Source organism: Cupressus sempervirens, chromosome 7 (assembly GCF_028749045.1).
Source record: "Cupressus sempervirens isolate cs-2001-9-10 chromosome 7, ASM2874904v1, whole genome shotgun sequence".
Lineage (NCBI taxonomy): Eukaryota > Viridiplantae > Streptophyta > Pinopsida > Cupressales > Cupressaceae > Cupressus > Cupressus sempervirens.
The window spans coordinates 683,069,773-683,077,119 of record NC_143124.1 but is presented as its reverse complement, the minus strand read 5'-3'; positions in this window follow the sequence as shown (position 1 = coordinate 683,077,119).

Here is a 7,347-nt window from a genome sequence, read left to right as displayed (position 1 = left end):
GTCGCCCCACCAAGTACTCTCACCAAGTCGACTCTTTAAGTCCTTTCATCAAGTCACCCCACCAAGTACTCTCACCAAGTCAACTCTTTAGGTCCATTCATAGAGTCACCCCACCAGGTCGACCCTTCAAGTGCGTTCATCAAGTCACCCCACCAAGTTGACTCTTTAAGTTTATTCATCAAGTCACCTCGCCAGGTCAGCCCACAAATTACTCTCACCAAGTTGACTCTTTAAGTTTGTTCATCAAGTCACCCCACCAGGTCGGCCCACCAAGTGGACTCTTTAAGTTCATTCATGAAGTCACTCTGCCAAGTCGGCCCACAAAGTTGACTCTTTAAGTTCGTTCCTCAATTCACCCCGCCAGGTCAGCCCACCAACTACTCTCACCAAGTTGACTCTTTAAGTTTGCTCACCAAGTCACCCCACCAGGGCGGCCCACAAAGTACTCTCACTAGGTCGACTCTTTAGGTTTGTTCATCAGGTCACCCCACCAAGTACTCTCACCAAGTTGACTCTTTAAGTTTGTTCATCAAGTCACTCCACCAGGTCGGCCCACCAAGTACTCTCACCAAGTCGACCCTTTAAGTTCGGTCATCAAGTCACCCCGCCAGGTTGGCCCACCAACTACTCTCACAAATTCGACTCTTTAGGTTCCTTCATCAATTCACCCTGCTAGCTCGGCCAACCAAGTTCTCTCACCAGGTCGACTCTCTAAGTTCGTTCATCAAGTCACCCTGCCAGGTTAGCCCACCAAGTACTCTCACCAAGTTACCCCGCTAGTTTGACCCACCAAGTTGACTCTTTAAGTTCGTTCATCAAGTCACCCAGCCATGTCGGCCCACCAAGTTGACTCTTTAAGTTTTTTCATCAAGTCACATGACCAGGTCAGCCCACCGAGTACTCTCACCAAGTCGACTCTTTAAGTTTGTTCATCAAGTTACCCAGCCAGGTCGGCCCACAAAGTCACCAAGTCGACTATCTAAGTTCGTTCATCAAGTTACCCCGCTAGGTCAGCCCACCAAGTCAAATCTTTAAGTTCGTTCATCAAGTCACCCCACAAGTACTCTAACCTAGTCGATTCTTCAAGTGTGTTCATCAAGTCACCCGACCAAGTACTCTCACCAAGTCGACTCTTTAACTATGTTCATCAAGTCATCCCACCAAGTACTCTCACTAGGTCAACTCTTTAGGTCTGTTCATAAAGTCACCCCACCAAGTCGACTCTTCAAGTGCATTCATCAATTCACCCCACCAAGTAATCTCACCAATTCGACTCTTTAAGTCTGTTCATCAAGTCACCACACGAAGTACTCTCACCAAGTCAACTCTTTAGGATCATTCATCAAGTCACCTCTCCAAGTCGACCCTTGAAGTCCGTTCATCAAGTACTCCCACCAAGTCGATTCTTTAAGTCTGTTCATGAAGTCACCCTACCAGGTCAGCCCACCAAGTACTCTCACCAAGTTGACTCTCTAAGTCTGTTGATCAGGTCACCCCACCGAGTACTCTCACCAAGTCAACTCTTTAGGTCCGTTCATCAAGTCACCCTGCAAAGTTGACCCTTTAAGTTCGTTCATCAAGTCACCGCACCAAGTCGACTCTTTAAATCCTTTCATCAAGTCACCCCACCAAGCCGACTCTTTAAGTCCGTTCATCAAGTCACCCGAACAAGTACTCTCACCAAGTCAACTCTATAAGTCCGTTCATCAAGTCACCCCACCAGGTCGACCTACCAAGTCGACTCTTTCAGTCTGTTCATCAGTTCACCATGCCAAGTACTTTCACCAAGTCAACTCTTTAGGTCCGTTCATCAAGTCACCCCGCCAAGTCGACCCTTTAAGTCCGTTCATCAAGTCGCCCCACCAAGTACTCTCACCAAGTTGACTCTTTAAGTCCTTTCATCAAGTCACCCCACCAATTCGACTCTTCAAGTCCGTTCATCAAGTCACCAGAACAAGTACTCTAACCAAGTCGACCCTTTAAGTCCGTTCATCAAGTCTCCCCACCAAGTACTCTCACCAAGTCGACTCTTTATGTCCTTTCATCAAGTCACCCCACCAAGTTGACTCTTTAAGTCCTTTCATCAAGTCACCCCACCAAGTCGACTCTTCAAGTCCTTTCATCAAGTCACCAAAACAAGTACTCTCACCAAGTCGACTCTATAAGTCCGTTCATCAAGTCACCCCACCAGGTCGGCCCACCAAGTACTCCCACCAAGTTGTCTCTTTAAGTCTATTCATTAGTTCACCCTGCCAAGTACTCTCACCAAGTCAACTCTTTAGGTCCGTTCATCAAGTCACCCCGCCAAGTCGACCCTTTAAGTCCGTTCATCAAGTCACCCCACCAAGTGCTCTAACCAAGTCGATTCTTCAAGTGCGTTCATCAAGTCACCCCATCAAGTACTCTCACCAAGTCGACTCTTTAAGTCCTTTCATCAAGTCACCCCACCAAGTCGACTGTTTAAGTCTGTTCATTAGGTCACAAGAACAAGTACTCTCACCAAGTCGACTCTTTATGTCCCTTCATCAAGTCACCCCACCAGGTACTCCCACCAAGTCAACTCTTTAAGTCCGTTCATCAGTTTACCTCGCAAGGTACTCTCACCAAGTGGACTCTTTGAGTTTGCTCATCAAGTCAAGCCACCAAGTACTCTCACCAAGTCGACTCTTTGAGTCCGTTCATCAAGTCACCCCACCAAGTGCTCTCACTGAGTCAACTCTTTAGGTCCATTCACCAAGTCACCCCGCCAAGTCGACCCTTTAAGTTCTTTCATCAAGTCACCCCACCAAGTACTCTCACCAAGTCAACTCTTTAAGTCCTTTCATTAAGTGACCCCACCAAGTCGACTCTTTAAGTCCGTTCATCAAGTCAACAGAACAAGTACAAGTATTCTCACCAAGTCGACTCTTTATGTCCGTTCATCAAGTCACCCCACCAGTTTGGCCAACAAAGTACTCCCACCAAGTCGATTCTTTAAGTCTGTTCATCAATTCACCCTGCCAAGTACTCTCACCAACTGGACTCTTTAAGTTTGCTATTAAAGTCGAGCCACCAAGTACTCTCAGCAAGTTGACTCTTTGAGTCCGTTCATCAAGTCACCCCACCAAGTACTCTAACCAAGTCAACTCTTCAAGTGCGCTCATCAAGTCACCCCACCAAGTACTCTCACCAAGTCGACTCTTTAAGTCTGTTCATCAAGTCACCCCACCAAGTACTCTCACCAAGTCAACTCTTTAGGTCCGTTTATACAGTCACCCCACCAAGTCGACCCTTCAAGTGCGTTCATCAAGTCACCCCACCAAGTCGACTCTTTAAGTTCATTCATCAAGTCACCCCGCCAGGTCAGCCCACAAATTACTCTCACCAAATCGACTCTTTAATTTCGTTCATCAAGTCACCCCGCAGGGTCGACCCACCAACTGGACTCTTTAAGTTCGTTCATGAAGTCACTCTGCCAAGTTGGCCCACCAAGTTGACTCTTCAGGTTCGATCATCAAGTCACCCCGCCAAGTCAGCCCACCAAGTCGACTCTTTAAGTTGTCTCACTAAGTCACCCCGCCAGGTCGGCCCACCGAGTACTCTCACCAAGTTGACTCTTTAGGTTTGTTCATCAAGTCACCCCACCAAGTACTCTCACCAAGTCGACTCTTCAAGTTCGTTCATCAATTCACTCCGCCAGGTCGGCCCGCCAAGTACTCTCACCAAGTCGACCCTTTAAGTTCGGTCATCAAGTCACCCCGCCAGGTCGGCCCACCAAGTACTCTCACAAAGTCAACTCTTTAAGTTGGTTCATCAAGTCACTGCACCAGTTTGACCCACCAAGTACTCTCACAAAGTCGACTCTCTAAGTTTGTTCATCAAGTCACCCTGCCGGGTCAGCCCACCAAGTACTGTCACCAAGTCACCCCGCTAGTTCAACCCACCAAGTCGACTCTTTAAGTTTGTTCATCAAGTCACTCGGCCAAGTCGGCTCACCAAGTCGACTCATTAAGTTTTTTCATCAAGTCACATGACTAGGTCAGCCCACTGAGTACTCTCACTAAGTCGAATCTTTAAGCTTGTTCATCAAGTCACTCTGCCAAGTCGGCCCACCAAGTACTCTCACTAAGTCGACTCTTTAAGTTTGTTCATCAAGTCACCCTACTAGGTCGGTCCACCAAGTCGACTCTTTAAGTTCGTTCATCAAGTCACCCTGCCAGGTTGGCCCACCAAGTCGACTCTTTAGTTTGATTCATCAAGTCACCCCACCAAGTACTCTCACCAAGTCGACTCTTTAAGTTTGCTCATCAAATCACGCCGCTATGTTTGCCCACAAAGTACTCTCACCAAGTCGACTCTTTAGGTTCATTCATCAAGTCACCCTGGAAGGGCAACCCACCAAATGGACTCTTTAAGTTCGTTCATCAAGTCACCCGGCCAGGTCGGCCCACCAAGTCACCAATTACTCTCACCAAGTCGACTCTCTAAGTTCGTTCATCAAGTCACCTCGCCAGGTCGGCCCACCAAGTTGACTCTTTAAGTTTGTTCATCAAGTCGCCCCACCAAGTACTCTAACCAGGTTGATTCTTATAGTGCGTTCATCAAGTCACCCGACCAAGTACTCTCACCAAGTCGACTCTTTAAGTCATTTCATCAAGTCACCCCACCAAGTCGACTATTTAAGTCCATTCATCAGGTCACTAGAACAAGTACAAGTACTCTCACCAAGTTGACTCTTTATGTCCGTTCATCAAGTCACCCCACCAGTTCGGCCAACCAAGTACTCCCACCAAGATGATTCTTTAAGTCCGTTCATCAGTTCACCCTGCCAAGTACTCTCACCAAGTGGACTCTTTAAGTATGCTAATAAATTCGAGCCACCAAGTACTCTTAGCAAGTCGACTCTTTGAGTCTGTTCATCAAGTCACGCCACCAAGTACTCTGACCAAGTCGATTTTTCAAGTGCGCTCATCAAGTTGAGCCACCAAGTACTCTCACCAAGTCGACACTTTGAGTCTATTCATCAAGCCACCCCACAAAGTGCTCTCACCAAGTCAACTCTTTAGGTCCATTCATAGAGTCACCCAACCAAGTCGAACCTTCAAGTGCATTTAGTAAGTCACCCCACCAAGTCGACTCTTTAAGTTAATTCATCAAGTCACCCCGCCAAGTCAGCCCACCAAGTGGACTCTTTAAGTTCGTTCATGAAGTCACTCTGCCAAGTTGGCCCTCAAGGTCGACTCTTTAAGTTTGTTCATCAAGTCACCCCGCCAGGTCAACCCACCAAGTACTCTCACCAAGTTGAATCTTCAAGTTTGCTCATCAAGTCACCCCGCCAGGTCGGCCCATGAAGTACTCTCACCAGGTCGACCCACCAAGTACTCTCACCAGGTCGACTCTTTAGGTTTGTCTATCAAGTCACCCCACCAAGTACTCTCTCAATGTCGACTCTCTAAGTTTGTTCATCAAGTCGCTTTGCCAGGTCTGCCCACCAATTACTCTCACCAAGTCGACCCTTTAAGTTCGGTCATCAAGTCACCCAGCCAGGTCGACCCACCAAGTACTCTCACAAAGTCGACTCTTTAGGTTCATTCATCAATACATCCCGCCAACTCGACCAACCAAGTTCTCTCACCAAGTCGACTCTTTAAGTTCATTCATCAAGTCACCCCGCCAGTTCGACCCACCAGGTACTCTCGCAAAGTTGACTCTCTACGTTCATTCATCGAGTCACCCTGCTAGGTCAGCCCACCAAGTACTCTCACCAAGTCACCCCGCCAGGTCAGCCCATGAAGTCGACTCTTGAAGTTTGTTCATCAAGTCACCCAGTGAAGTCGGCCCACCAAGTTGACTCTTTAAGTTCGTTCATCAAGTCACGTGACTAGGTCAGCCCACCAAGTACTCTCACCAAGTCGACTCTTTAAGTTAGTCCATCAAGTCACCTTGCCAGGTCGGCCCACCAAGTACTCTCACCAAGTCAACTCTTTAAGTTTGTTCATCAAGTCACCCTGCCAGGTCAGCCCACCAAGTCGACTCTTTAAGTTCGTTCATCAAGTCACCCTGCCATGTTGACCCACCAAGTCGACTCTTTAGGTTCGTTCATCAAGTCACCCCACCATGTACTCTCACCAAGTTGACTCTTTAAGTTCGTTCATCAAATCACCTCGCTATGTCTGCTTAAAAAGTACTCTCACCAAGTTGACTCTTTAGGTTCATTCATCAAGTCACCTCGCTAGGTCGGCCCACCAAGTAGACTCTTTAAGTTTGTTCATCAAATCACCTAGCCTGGTCGGCCCACCAAGTCACCAAGTACTCCCAGCAAGTCAACTCTTTAAGTCCGTTCATCAGTTCACCCCGCCAAGTACTCTCACCAAGTTGACTCTTTAAGTCTTCTCATCAAGTTGAGCCACCAAGTACTCTCACCAAGTCAACTCTTTGAGTCCATTCATCAAGTCACCCCACCAAGTACTCTAACCAAGTCGCTTCTTCAAGTGCGTTCATCAAGTCACCCCACCAAGTACTCTCACCAAGTTGACTCTGTAAATCCTTTCATCAAGTCACCCCACCAAGTCAACTATTTAAGTTCGTTCATCAAGTCACCAGAACAAGTACTCTCGCCAAGTCGACTCTTTATGTCCCTTCATCAAGTCACCCCACTAGGTCGGCCCACCAAGTCGACTCTTTAAGTCTGTTCATCAGTTCACCCCACCAAGTACTCTCACCAAGTGGACTCTTTGAATCTGCTCATCAAGTCGAGCAACCAAGTACTCTCACCAAGATGACTCTTTGAGTCTGTTCATCAAGTCACCCCACCAAGTGCTCTCACTGAGTCAACTCTTTAGGTCCGTTCACCAAGTCACTCAACCAAGTTGACCCTTTAAGTTCTTTCTTCAAGTCACACCGCCAATTACTCTCACCAAGTCAACTCTTTAAGTCCTTTCATCAAGTGACCCCACCAAGTTGACTCTTTAAGTCCATTCATCAAGTCACCAGAACAAGTACAAGTACTCTCACCAAGTTGACTCTTTATGTCCGTTCATCAAGTCACCCCACCATTTCAGCCAACCAAGTACTCCCACCAGGTCAATTCTTTAAGTCTGTTCATCAGTTCACCCAACCAAGTACTCTCACCAAGTGGACTCTTTAAGTCTGCTCATCAAGTCGAGCCACCAAGTACTCCTAGCAAGTCGAATCTTTGAGTCTGTTCCTCAAGTCACCCCACCAAGTACTCTAACCAAGTCGATTCTTCAAGTGCACTCATCAAGTCACCCCATCGAGTACTCTCACCAAGTTGACTCTTTGAGTCTGTTCATCAAGTCGCCCCACCAAGTACTCTCACCAAGTCAACTCTTTAGGTCTGTTCATAGA